Genomic DNA, 14441 nt, shown 5'->3' on the forward strand with positions numbered 1-14441 from the left:
AAATATCTTAAAGAAATCGGTAATGGAGTTCTCTCCTTCTGATTAATGAGAACAGGTGTTAAGTCTCAGGTTTCTAAATAAATCTTGTATTTTTTTTATTGAAAAAAAAAGAAATTTATGTATTGAAAAAAATTGAACTCTCAACATTTAAATTAATTTTATTTTTATTTTTGGGAAGGAAATTGTATTTAATTTGATAGACAGTGAAAGGAAGGAAAGTTTTTTGAAATTTTATTACGTTCTGGTTTATAGTCTTTAAAACTGTCTTTTTTTAAAAGAAAAAAACATTTAAAACTTTTGCATATGAATTGAGATAAATGTAAATGTCGTCTGAAAGGAATTAATTCATAATTTTTTTCTTTTTTTTTTTAAATTATTTATTTTCTTTAAAAATAGAGTTGGATGAAATTTTTAAAATTTTATTTACATCAGTACTAATGTCTTCAAAAATTTTGTTTTTAATTAAAATTCATCTAATTAAAATATATTAATTACGGTGTAAAGGAGAATATATTACAAACTTCATCCGTTTTCCGATTTTATTAAAAATGTAAGTATCAAATTCCCCGTTTTTAAGAATCACGGGTTACCAAGGTTTCGTGACTACATGTTTATTGGTTCTATATGTAACAAGCTTTGTTAATTACAACACACAAATACACACATCCATCCATAAATACAAAACTCCTTTAAATTTTTTGTTTAATTGTTGGATACAGGAAACATTAAAAGTTCTGGAAGTCAAAAAATTTTCATTACAGTATTTCCTGTTACTGTAGTACGTATGTTAAAATCAATATAAGATTTGTTTACTAATAAATTTATCAATATAAATTTTTACAATATGGAATAATTCGTATTTTGCGATGTGATAGAACTACCTAGATGAATCGTACAGAATTATTTGCCTGTTTTAATCTATATTATTAACCCATAATAAAAATATATTTTTATTATAACGAACTTAAAAATAATTTTGTTAAATTTTTTTTAAGTTCTTTCAGGACTACAAAAGAATTGATTTTGGTAGCCTGTTTATACAGTTATCTAGATACAGAATGTTTCTGTATTCCAGTTACAGCTAAAAAGTTATTTAATAACGAATGAAGAGTTTTTAGTCTAAATTGCTGTAAGTTAGACGCTATTAATAAAACTTTTATGTTTTTTTTATATAACAAATCAGCTATTTTTGTGTTGTTCTTTACGCATCCTCAGCAATATGCTGAATAATCATTTAAATAACATTCAGGAGGTTTATGTTAAATCAGTGTATTATACCCATACTGGTCGTCTTTATAAATAATACAACAGTTCAAGTAGAAGAGAGTGTTCAAAAAGTGGCTGAAATTCTTCGAAATGATCGTTGTGCATCTACAAGGTTTATTGAGGAGTCACTGGAATTCCTAAAACAACTGTTTCTTAGATTCTAACTAAAACTTTGGCAAAAAGAAGATCTGGTGTCGTTTTGTGTCCCACTCACTCACTGACGATCAAATAGACTGCAGAGTAGAATACTGTAGAGATATGAAAAGATCGGCCGCTAGAGGCCCAGACTTCACGTCTTGCATCGTAACAGGTGATGAAACAGGTGGTATTTTTAGTATTTCGAGTGTTGACACGATTTCAGATATTCAGAGGGCTGCACCCTCTATATCTGAAAATCTGGATATCAGAATTGTTTTGAACAATTTTTCCAACGCTTTTGTTTGTGTATTAACTCACAAGGAGCCAATTTTGAATAAAGAGTTATATAAACTAAAAATAAACAACGACTTGTATTTTATTTCACTTGTGTCACCTCTTTCCTGTGGGACGGACTTTGCGTATATATATATGTTTAAATAAAATTAAAAAAATTGAAAATAATTATTCTATACAATAAAAACTATACACACCCGCACACTCTTCAGTTATCCTATATTAAAGACCAATGATTTTTCGCAGTCGTGTGTTTTAATTTTTAATATTTATCCCTTTTTATCTGTTGAATTGCACATTCATCATTCCTAACGTTATGTATGTAATGTATTGATTCATATTTTATCAAGTGAATAACGTATTAATATATAAATAAATAATAAAATCGTAAGGATAATGAATATATTTTTAAAGTTTTTCAGTTAAACTTTAAGTCAAACTTCTTTTTCTTATAATCAGTGAAAATTTGTGGTTTCGATGACGGAATTAAACATATTTTAAGTAATTATTTTTTTTAATATATTTCTCTCGAATTGAAAATAAGAAAATGGATGGAAATTGTTGTCAGTTGCATATTGAAGAATGTTTAATGAAAAAAGTATAGCTATAGGAAAATTACGAAGATAATAAGCTAAAATAAGGAATTACATTAAAAACAATCTCTTTGTCTATTTCTTTTGATTTCGTATTATGTTTCGTATACGAAGACTTAAAATGAAAAACATATATATGTATATGGTACACAATATTAAAGAAATAGAATGGAAGAAAACATAAGCAGGAAAGATAAAGAAAGAATGACTCAAGAGAGGGGTAAAGAAGGAAAGAAGGGGATAAATTTAGGCAGTAAGAAAATAGCAGATAATAATCTACGCTATACTATCGTTTTCTTCTTCCATGTTAGAAATTGCTATTGTTGCTTCTGCTGCCGCCGCTATGTTTGTAGTTGATTGGTGACAAACATCGCGTCTTAAATCTTCATCCACTCCGCCCCACCATATCCTCGTTGACAGATAGGCTCATCCTGTCTTTCCACCCCCGCAATAAACAATTGAGGGTGGTGAAAATCTGTCTGTATTTCCTTCTGCTTCTTCTTATTTTATCATCCTTTCTATCCTTTTATTTGTTATATTTTGTTTTATTCTAAATTTAAGTCTTGTAGTTTCATTTATTATTTTACCGATTGTATTTTTAATCTTATTAAATTATCTTTTAGCGTCATTAGTTAATAATTTTTTCTTAATAATTTAGGTTTGAAATCGTATAGTTTATAAAAGATTCGTGATTCAATAGACTAATAGATGATTCTATCTTATTCAATACTAGTTTAGTACGTTGTTTTAAATAATATATTTTTTAAATATCAATGAATCAGATTGAAAAACTTGGAATTTATAAATATTCGAATGTTTTTACTTTTCTGGCGTAATAGCTCTAGAGCTATACTGAAAGAAGGAAAGTATGGTAATCTGTCAATAAATTGGATAGAGGTTTTCTTCCAATCAAAACAAAAAAATGTGAGGATAATGTTCGTACATTCGTATGTACGGGTGGTGGGTGTTTGAAGCCAAATAAGTTTTGACTGCATAAATTTATTTTTATAAAATTGTCCATGAAGACAAAAAAATTTTTATAAAATTGTGTATATATGAAGCAATTTTTTGGTACAATTTTGAGTTAATATTTCCAAGGGGTGGGGGTAGATAGTTTTTGAGGTCAATTTTCTCAAACGTTTTTCAAACAACCTTGTAGTAAGATTAGTACATACAGCGCGTGTATGTCACTTTTTTTATTTTACCCCAAAAATTTCCCTTTTCCCCAAAATTGATAAAAACTATCTTTTTATTTATTCCATATTTTTTAACCGTATTTATTTTTTTATGTCTTTCTAGTCACAGTAGTAGTGCAAGCGACCCAAAAATACTTTGGTGGTGGGGGAGTCGATCAAAGGATAAAAATATAGATTTTTTAAAAACTTTTTTGGTTTATTTAATCTTTGAATAATAATGTAACAATAAAATTTCATTATAATTCATCCCCACCCGAAAAAAAATCTTAGGTAACTTTTTATCGATTGTATATTTCATAGTAGATTTTTGTTTTAGTTTTTTTATTTAATATTGCAAACATAGACAAATCAATTAAGTTTCTTGGAAGATGATTTTAGAAGTGGGGTGCAGAAAAAATAAAACTTTTTGAATTTTTAAACTTTTTTTGGTTTATTTAAACGTATATGATAATTTTACAAAAAAAAAAAAAACTTCTTAAATTATCTCCACCCCAAAAAATAAACCTTAGGTAATTTTTTCATGTATAATTATTTTTTTATTACATAAAAATAAAATTACCAATGCCAGGGAAGTACAACTTGTTGTCCGGTTTTTTAAATTAATTTTAATTTTTTAGATTACTTTTGATGTATTATCGGAATAAATAAAGCAGAGATTAATGTATCGATTACCGTATTTTGATTTGATAATTTAACAATAGTTGAATTTAATGAAACACCTAATATAAGTTGTAAAGAGAGAATGTAGAAAATGTATATTTTAAAATTTAATTAAATTTTTTTTCTGAAGAATATTTGTTTTGTGTTTCTCTTCTACTATTTTTTTCCCAATCCAGCCTCATAAAGTATCAAGAAGTAGAATTTTTCAAGAGAAATTTTTAAGTATTTTTTTGAATTGAAAAATAAATTAACGAAAATACTTTTGCTGTCTGCATAAGTAACAATTAATGTTTAAGGATGTTTTAGCGTTAGAATTTCATTAAAAAGATTTTAAATGGTAAAATACCGTTTATTTGAAAATTTTTCTTCTAATATCTGTGGAGTAATAAAAAACCTACAATTTAATTTGGAATTTTTTAAAGATATTTTCCTATATCTTGTAGAGAACGCGACTGAATTTTGAATTCAAATATTTAAAAATGAAAACGAATCTTCTGTTTAAAATTTTGAATAAATCATCGTAGAATAAATAAATAAGAAATGAAAGTTTTACTGTAAAAATAATTAATTTTCCCAAAATAATAATAACGATACAATAAAGGAGCTGACAAAATAATTATATGACTTCCCATCTTGTGGTTTTTTCTCATACACCGCTTACAAACATACACACACAACTTAATTTAAAATATTTATCATTTTATTTAAATAATATATTTTTTGTTTATTTACTTAATTCAATGATTTTAACTAAATTGCGTGCGCATGCAGTATTTCATTCGCACGATTGTGGCGGTATTAGCGGTCACTCATATTTTTTTTACATTTTAAATTTTATTTAATTTTACCGGTCACCTGTGACGTTACAACATAGCTGACGACTTCAGATAGACCAACCCACCAGGTTTGTCTAGTGGTGAACTCATCATTGAAAATCAGGTGGATTCGAATTCAAGAGCTCTAAGTTTAAATTCTAGTAAAGACAGTTACTTTTATTGGAGTTTGAATACTAGATTTGTAGATAACGGTATTCTTTGGTGGTTGGTTTCAGTTAACTACATATCTCGGGAACAATCGATTTGAGACTGTGCAAGACTACACTTCATTTACTTTCATACATATCATCCTCATTCATCCTCTGAATTAATACCTTACGGTGTTTCCAAAGGCTAAACAGAAAAATGTAACAGAGACGACTACAGCAGCTGTATGTTACTGCTACACTAGCGTGCCTTGCAGTGAGAGGGGTTACTAATGACGCAGTATACCCACTTAGCCACTGGTTTATTTAAAGCTTTCTTTGGTGTAGAGGTGCGATTTTACAAAAAATTTATTGCAAATATTATAATTTTTGAGTTGTTAACAAATTTTCCTGTGAAAAGTAACACCTTAATTAGGCAAAATATCGAGATACTTAGCGTTACCTTGCTCTACTGCCTCATCCCCTTGACCTTTTAAGTTGAAAAATTAATGGCATTAATGAGCCGTTTAAAGAATTAATCTGATTAACTTTGGTCAAAATCGGTTTAGTAGTTCGGAAGATATAAGGTGATTAAGCGACACTGAATAAACACACAACACAGACACAAACGCGCGCGCACGCGTACATACGAACATTAACATTCGGAAAATTTCCATCCGGTTTTCTTGTTTCTTAGATGTGAAAACATCAAGTTTCGGTGAAAACCGCATATGACCAAATTGGACCGATTACAATACTTTCCTTTCTAAAGCTGTAGATCTGGTATAGTACTATCTAGACGGGAAAAGTAAAAATAAATAAAGGTGTAATAGATTTTTACTTTAATTGTTGAATTCTTTTATTTTCAAAATTTAACGAACCTAAAATGTTTAATAATTATTTTATTTAGAAGTAAGTTTATTTGTTTATTACTTTAAAATAATATTTATTATTGAATTTTCCATTTATAAAAACCTACACAATTTTAATACAATAATGCATTCAACCGTTTCTTTGAAACATCAGTTCGTTGTATTATTCAGTCTAGCCCCCACAATAATAATTGTAATACGAATCTGGTATATTTAGTTTAATCTGCGCTTTTACCTCTGGAATATACTATTTTTTTTCCGAAAAAATACTGGTTTTGAGATTCTTTTCTTTATTTTCTGTTTAATCATCTCCACATCATGATGATAAAAATTTTGACATATGACTTATATAAACTAATGTAAAAAAGTTTATTTTTATTTTATTTCTTAAACATCGATAAAATGATACGTAATATATATTCTTTTGTAATAAAAAAAATGCTTTTTTTTCGCAACCAAAATTAATGGATTGATTATATACTACAGATATAAATTTTGAATTAAAAAAAAAACTCACATTGAAATTTTTGACAGATACTGTTTACTAAAGGAAAAAAAAGAAAAAAGGTTTTTTCCGATATCAAATTACTTTCTTAATGTATTTTTTACCAACATTGATTTCAACAATGTTAAAGTGATACAGTAGAGATTAGAATGACATCTGTTTGAAAAATTACGCTCTTAATAAAACTCTTTTGCTCACACACACACGCGCGCGCGCGCGCGCACACACACACACACACACACTTGTGCAAAAATTTTAAAGCAGTAATGATTTTTTGATTTTTTTGTGTTACAACACGGATATCACATGATTCCTGTCTTTTTTTTTTGTAGTATGTGCTTTCTGTATTTTCAATAAGCTGCGCTGTACTATTCATGGTTGCAATTGTTTTGGTTATAAGTTTTTTTTTTTTACCAACTTTTCAAATAAAAGTACAATATTACTTTCGGTCAAATATTGGGAGGGGAAGTGAAATTGAATTTTCTTTAGATTTTGAGATATGAAGAGTATGAAATACCATTAATTTAAATTGTAGTTTCCTTGTATATATATATATATATATATATATATATATTTATAGGCTTATGTACAAAATTGTGTGTTTCAAAAAGTTCCAAAAATACTAGCTCAATTTCATTGAAATTTCGATATGGTGTAGTAGTGTATCTGAAGTTAAGTATGTGAAAATTTGGTGAAGAATGGTCGAGTCGTTCCTGAGTTACACTCAATTAAAGATCGAAAAAGATTTGTGCGAAGAAAGTTAGAAGCGTGGTCGTCATGATGATGGTAGTTGGAAAGCTGACTTCTGCGGAATCTGACGTTAGAAATATTGTTCGGTGTATTCAGGTAGCGTTACTAAATTTAAGGGGCATGATGACTGGGTAATTGTTTTTTATCTAATGGTTATGTTGACTGAGTAGTGGCGTATTTTTCTTACGCACTTATGCAGTGAGTGACAATGATGTGTAAGTTTAAACTTGATGCTTATAACTAGGGGGGGTCTACTGCTTAATCGAACCTATGTAGTGCGTTGTACTCTGAAAATCAGTGCGTTTCTGACTGTGAAATACTTAGCACATCTTAATTGTTATTATTTATATTTTTATAATTTTATTACTATATATAGTTTATAGTTTTATTGCTTCTTGATTTTATTTATTTTTGTTTCTGTTAAAATTTTAGATTAGAAAAGTTGATACTTTTTAAAAAGGCAGCAAATTAAAAAACGAAAATCTTGAGCAGAAAGGAACAAGAATTTTTTTAGATTTTGTTATTTATTGTAAATTTTTGGAGCCAGTAAGTTACCTTTATTCTTATGATTATTATTACAATTATTATTCTAGTTAAGGTATAATTATTTTTGAGGGAGGGGTTAAATGATGATGAAATTTTATTATAAGATTATTATTAAAAAATTCAATAAACCAAAAACGTTTTTAAAAATTCAAAAAACTGATATTTCTAAAATTTGATTGGTTCTCTTACCCCCAATTTTGCTTATATATTTTTTTTTTGGTGGTGATTTGAGTCAAAGAAGACCTATAAAAAATTCAGTAAAACATAGGAAAAACATACCTTTTTCGTTTTTTGGGGAAGAAGGAATTTTGGTGAAAAATAATATAAAAAAAAAAAAAATGTTAAGATAAGCATGAACACATGTACTGAGTTTAATAAAGTTGAGTTATGTTTGGAAAAGTTTGAGAAAATATTTCCCCAAAAATTATCAACCCCAAATTTTACAAATACACGAGTCAATGTGCCGAATTTCATCAAAATCGGTTTATCTATTCAAAAGTTACTAAGCTTCAAACAAGCCAGTACCTTATGTAAGAATATTACCCCTCACTATTTTTTTTTTTTTTTTTTTTTTTTGTATTTTGGGGTTCCTGGATCATGAAACGTCGAGGAATGCAATAAAAAAACCCACACCCCATTTTTTTTTCTAATTACCATACTTTTCTTCTTGCAGCGTAGCTCTAGGGCTATGATGCCAGAGAAGTAAAAATGACCAATTATTATAAATAAAATAGTCTTTTTTCAATTATTTGCTGGAGGATGTACGTAATGTAAATTTAATTTTGTAGATAGAAATTTAATTGGACTTGCTTGTACGTATGTAGCAGTGAAACACGATTGGTCTATACTGAAATAAATTTAGGTATATAACAAAATTTAATATAAATGTGAAAATTAAACAAATTTAAAAAACTGAATTTTTAACCCTAGTTGTTTATTAAAAGTCAGCGTTAGAAATAATCCTACTCTATTATCAAAATCATGATTTCCAAGGAAGACCGGACATCACTAATGTGTCATTGTCGAGGTTTTTATCCAGTAAATCCAAATTTATTTTTGTGCCGATGAATTTATATGTTATTTAATAGGTCGATTGATTTTCTATTTGTAATGAGGGAATTTTTACGAAAATTTTGTAAAGTTAAATAAAAAAAAGTAGTTTTATAGAATAAGAAGACAATCATTTATGTACCGTACTATTGTTTTAGTTCCTAGTACTATCGAGCGCAAAGATAAGCGTTCTACTTAAAAAAAGAAAGGCATTGACCTATTATTTTATCAGCGAATTTCATACGTACATATCGATATATATCTCACACGTGATAAAGCTTTATTTAGTTTATTAACGACAATATATTCATGTGCTTAAAAATACCTTTAAATGATCGTTCACGTTTTTCAAAAACATTTTGTATTTATAAAATTAAACATACAGTGTATTTATGGATATATAAAACACAATAATTATGGCGATTATAATTAGAATATTTCTATAAGTATTATTTTATTTATTACCCAATAAAATAAAATTAAAAACTAAAAAAAAAAAAAACACAATAGATATATAAAAATTTCGAAGTGTATAGTGGGATGCAATAAATAAAGTTACGGTCTGCTATTTTTATTCTCAATTTACAGTTTTTTCTTTCAAAGATTTTTTTTTTATAATAAGCTTTAAATGCGACATTGATCAACAACAGAAGAGAATTGGTTTTAGAATGAAATAAGCAAAAAAAAAAAAAAAAAACATGCTACTGGTGTTGGTTGAAAACCTGTTTTCAAATCTATTGAAGAATGAACTGATAGAGAGGATGGTAGAGAGAAAGATAGCATAAGAGGGAGGAAAAATTACTATGCATTCATTTGAATAAACGAGCATGTGTGTGCGCGTGTGTGTTTCAATACATACGTTTCTCTGTGTTAGTGATCAGAAGGAGAGGCTGACTAGCCAGGTGATTAGTGTTAATTTGGAGGCAGTACAGTCTTAATCTTAATTATTGTGAAGATACACCCACACGTTTTCAATTAGGTGGACTCCAGCCCACCTTCCCGCTAGAGTATTTCTTTAACTGCCCACTACAATTCGTATGTGTACGCTACATACGTTAGAGTTAAAGGTAATAACTAAACAATTCAGAATATGTATATAATTACTTTTATTTGTTATCTCGTACGCATTTTGTTTTTTTTTTTTAACTTATAACGGTATTTTTTTCAGTGTAGTTGTAAATGTACATAAATGTTATAAATTTGGATAGCGGTTTAATTAATATATCTTTACTTTCTATATTTTAATATACTTTATTACAAATATTTGGGTTGGCAAGCAAGTTAGCTCGGTTTTCACAATTAGATATATTTATATTTCTTTGATTGAGAGGTAACACTTTTAGTGTACTTTAGAAGCAAATTGCACGTAATTTTGTTTACACCTATGGTCAGTTTTAACGTAAAGTGCAAAAAAAAAGGTTTTGACATTTTAACTTTTTTTCCGAAAAGTCAAGAAAGCCGCTTAGACTTTCATTCAGATATATAAATTTTATGATGTTTATTGCCTAACAGAACGCATGTCACAAAACCAGTATTACATTTCCAGGCAGGAAATCTTTGACTAAAAAATTAACGGCATTCGAGTCCACCTACTGAAGTTGATAAAGACCAAATCAAAGCCAAGATTGAATCGAATCGTCATATAACAGTGCGAGAGCTTACAGAGAGGTTAAATTTATCACACACAACATTAAAAATTACATCAAACGCTCGATATTTGGGTTAAAAAAACTGGGTATTAAAAGGCTGACATGAACTGAAAAAAATTCAGTTAACACGATGAAATAATATTTATTTGAAATATGTATCTCAAACGCAATGATGTCGACCCTTTTTTGAAACGAATCAACGCTGGTGATAAAAAGTGGATCGATTACAATAACATCAATCATAATCAATCATTGTTCAAGCTTGATGAACCGGCACAAACCGCATAGAAAGCTGAATCGCATCTAAAAAAAAGAAAAAAAGATCATACTGCCAATTCGGAGGGATTCGGAAGTTGTATATTTTGAACTGTTTCTAAGTAAACAAACGAGCAATTCAGACGTTTACTGTTAACAGCTAATGTAACAGAAAGAAGTAATCAAAGAAAAATTGGCAAACGGCAAAGGAATCGTTTTCCATCTCACACATCTTGGTAACTCATCGAAAATTATTGGATCTTGTTTGAGAAATGATGTCTCATTCCCCATATAGTCCATTTTGCCACCATCAGATTGCCATTTATTTCGAAGTTTACTAAGCACATTGAATGGTAATAATTTCAGCAATGATCATGTCTTGAAATCGCACTTGGTTCAGTTCTTTGTTATAAAGGACCAGTTTTATGATCGCTGAATCATCAAGGTAAGATGACAAAAGGTTGTCGGAAAAAGTGTAAAATAAATAATAGATCAAATTTCATAATTTTTATAAAAAAATTCGATTTTATTTCATACTACATAACCAAAATTACCTTCTTTCTTACCCAAGTTTTTTTAAATTTTATTCGTTTAACTAATAGTTTTTAATTTTCACGTTAATATGGATAATATATTTTACACGTGTAATATATTTGCATGCAGCAATGGTTTGTACGGACCAAAACCAAACAATAAGGTTCTTTCCTGTGTTTTGGGGAATACCTGGGTTGGAACAGGCCTGTCCAGGAGAGGTGGGCCGCTTAGGTGTTCCGCTGTCGGTGATTGGACAGGCACTCCCTTACTGTTCCGATCGAACTTCGATGACGGGGGCAAATAAAGACCGTTATCCCGGTGAGGGATCCCTTTTGGATTCCTCATTTGAGGCGAGGCGTCAAGACCGGAGTCCCGGTGGGGGAATCTCCACGAGGTTTCGTCATTAGAGGCATGGCGATTAATTACAGAGTCCCGGCTATCTGGAGGAAACGTCAGTTATCGACTAGAGAATTTGAGGAAATGACACCCCTTGGAGTTGTGTTCATGCTTGGTTTCGGGTCTGGCTCCAGCGGGGGGGGGATAAAAACTGATGAACTCAACAAAAAACAAAAAATGGTTTGAACGATATTTTTTACTTTATTTGGTAGTTTTATCTTGTTTTACGTCATAATCATCTAATGACATCTTTTAGACATTAAAATATTAATTTATATATATTATATTAAAGCACATAGTTCCATTTATTTTTTTAGGTTATATTTTTACTTTTTTTAAATGAAGAAAAATATATATAAATAACACAAATAAAAAAAAATTTAGTTCGTTGATATTGACATTATAAAGTAGTATGTTATTTAAAATTCAATAAACGTTTTATTTCAAATAAGATTTAGTAATAAATTTTTAATAAATACAATGTTAATAATATACACGAATTCCGATGACAAGGATCGGTGATTGATGTTGCACTACATTTTAATTTAAGAGCAGCCAAAACTCAACTCAAAACCCTCTTGTACTCCCTTAAAATCCCTTGACTTATTTAAAAGTTAAGTCACATTTTGAGTGGCAGCTTCTTAAAGACATGTTTTAAAACAAGAATTCATTCTTTATATATATATATATATATATATATATAGTTTATTCTTTTTTTTTTGAACGTTCATATATATATATATTAGTGTGTCCTTAAATGTTTGTGCTGTCTATTCTTAAGCATTTTACAATAAGTAAAAAAATGTTAAACAAAAGTCTACTGGTTTTTTATATATATAAAACTGCTTGTTGTATATCGAAACCATCGCGCGCGGGATACAAGAGTCGTCGAACGATGGAATTTTTCAGCTGACTGTAGGAATTCCTGAAATGAAAGCATTTCTGCGTGCAATCTCCCAATTCCCCCTTGTCCATCGCTCTTCTTTTTCCTTCCACAAACAAAACACACCGGTTAAAATTCCCCCCACACACCACCGACTGCTGTTTTTCTGAATGGACAGGCTTAATTGGACTTCGATCCCAATCTCTATGTTTTTAATTGCAGTTTATTTACGTTTCCGCCCATTCCATAGGACTTTTTTAATTTAGTAACCTTGTTTCTACCTTTTAATTACTCGCTGGTGTTCTATAGTATAAAAATAATAATAGTAATAATAATAACAATAATAAATAAATAAAAGTAATTTTTATTTTAATAATAGTAGTTGTATTATATATATATATATATATATATATATATATATATAACTTATATGAAAACATGATACGCCAGTCGAATATACTGAATGGGGTATATTCACCATTAATTCGATATGTACAGAGGTCGTTTCCTGGAGGAAATCAAAATGGCGACATTCGTATTGATAATGATGATAAGGGGGCGCCGGAAATGCTGGCACAAAACCAGCGGATTGATGACGAGTTTCCGGTTGACGTTTATTATTGCACCACCTATTGTTTGTTATGTGGTACACAATATACTATATAGACCAAAGTTCCCCCCACCACCCTTTTTTATTTTCCTAAGTTATAACAATTTTTCATATTTCCTTATTTATGGGGTGGTGGGAAAGAAGTGTTGTAAATTGATAAATAGTTAAATGTATTAAAGCTACTGTAAATACAAATAATTATATATGTATATATATATATATTATATATATAATTATTATAATCGTGACGTCATTTTATTGTCAATTATTGGTACGAATTTATAGACGTATTTTAGTTGTTTATAAGATGTATAATTTTAGTTTTTATTATTGAGTAACAAATAATGTTAAATTATGATTTATGTAGTGACATATCCTTTAATATTGTTGACTGTAAGATTGACACAATATTTTTTGTCAAGTAAATGAATAATAAATAGATTTCTTGTATGTCTATAATTGGCTTGAAGAAGAGAAAACACAACAGTAAATAATATGTCTACATTCTTCTTATTCTAGCTGGCATCCTGTAAAGCGATGGATGATAACTAAATTAATTTTTGGTAGTCTGAAAAATACCACACTTGAATAGGACTCGAAAGCTGAATATCCGGTTGAAAAGTGGTAAGTGATAAGCTATCTCTCCACCACGTAAATCGGCTCCTTATTTTAAAAAATAAATATTTTTTTTATAATAGTCTCATTTACAAATCTTATTATTAGATGATATATCTTAACCAACCTACTAGCATTACAGTCTTCTAAAAGAGATATATATGTTCACAAAAATAACAAGAAATTCATGTTACAGTTCGTAAGAAAATGCGGTTTTCTGTTGACGTCATTATTAAACCAAATGTAAACTTATTTATTAGTATCATAAGATAATATTCAGCGCTAAAAATGGCAACTATAGTCTCAATTCATAAAGGGACTTACATTATAAGAAGCATCATTACTCTTAGAAAAAGGGATGATGTAATTTGTGCTAAGAGGTTTTCTCTAACTTTACGAGTCAAAATTATATCAAATATTGGGAAAGTTGTTGTAAAGCTAAAAATTATTCTCTTTCTACAGGAAAACAATTATAATTAATTGGTTTACAAACAAAACAATTGTAAGAATTGGATACATTATCTCTACATAGAGGAACTTTAATTGATTACGAAAGTATAATATATATATTAAATCCTAAATTAAAAATTTATACAATAAAAAAAATAATCGCAAAAATCCATTTAACCTAAATTGAATGGAAAAATATTTTTAGTTTTTAACAATAA

The 14441-nt window shown here is 28.7% G+C and overlaps 2 long non-coding RNA genes across 2 annotated transcripts in view; one reads left to right on the forward strand and one right to left on the reverse strand.

Annotated features, from left to right (window-relative positions):
* The window catches only part of LOC142331400 (uncharacterized), a 305532-nt gene that overhangs the window by 144600 nt on the left and 146491 nt on the right, over positions 1–14441 (reverse strand). The window lies entirely within an intron of this gene.
* Positions 1–14441, forward strand: part of LOC142331401 (uncharacterized) — a 410253-nt gene that overhangs the window by 636 nt on the left and 395176 nt on the right. The window contains exons 2-3 of the long non-coding RNA XR_012757987.1: positions 7668–7781; positions 13678–13782. This is a non-coding gene — a long non-coding RNA (uncharacterized LOC142331401). The remainder of the gene's footprint in view (positions 1–7667; positions 7782–13677; positions 13783–14441) is intronic.

Source organism: Lycorma delicatula, chromosome 10, assembly GCF_047948215.1.
Source record: "Lycorma delicatula isolate Av1 chromosome 10, ASM4794821v1, whole genome shotgun sequence".
NCBI classification, from domain to species: domain Eukaryota; kingdom Metazoa; phylum Arthropoda; class Insecta; order Hemiptera; family Fulgoridae; genus Lycorma; species Lycorma delicatula.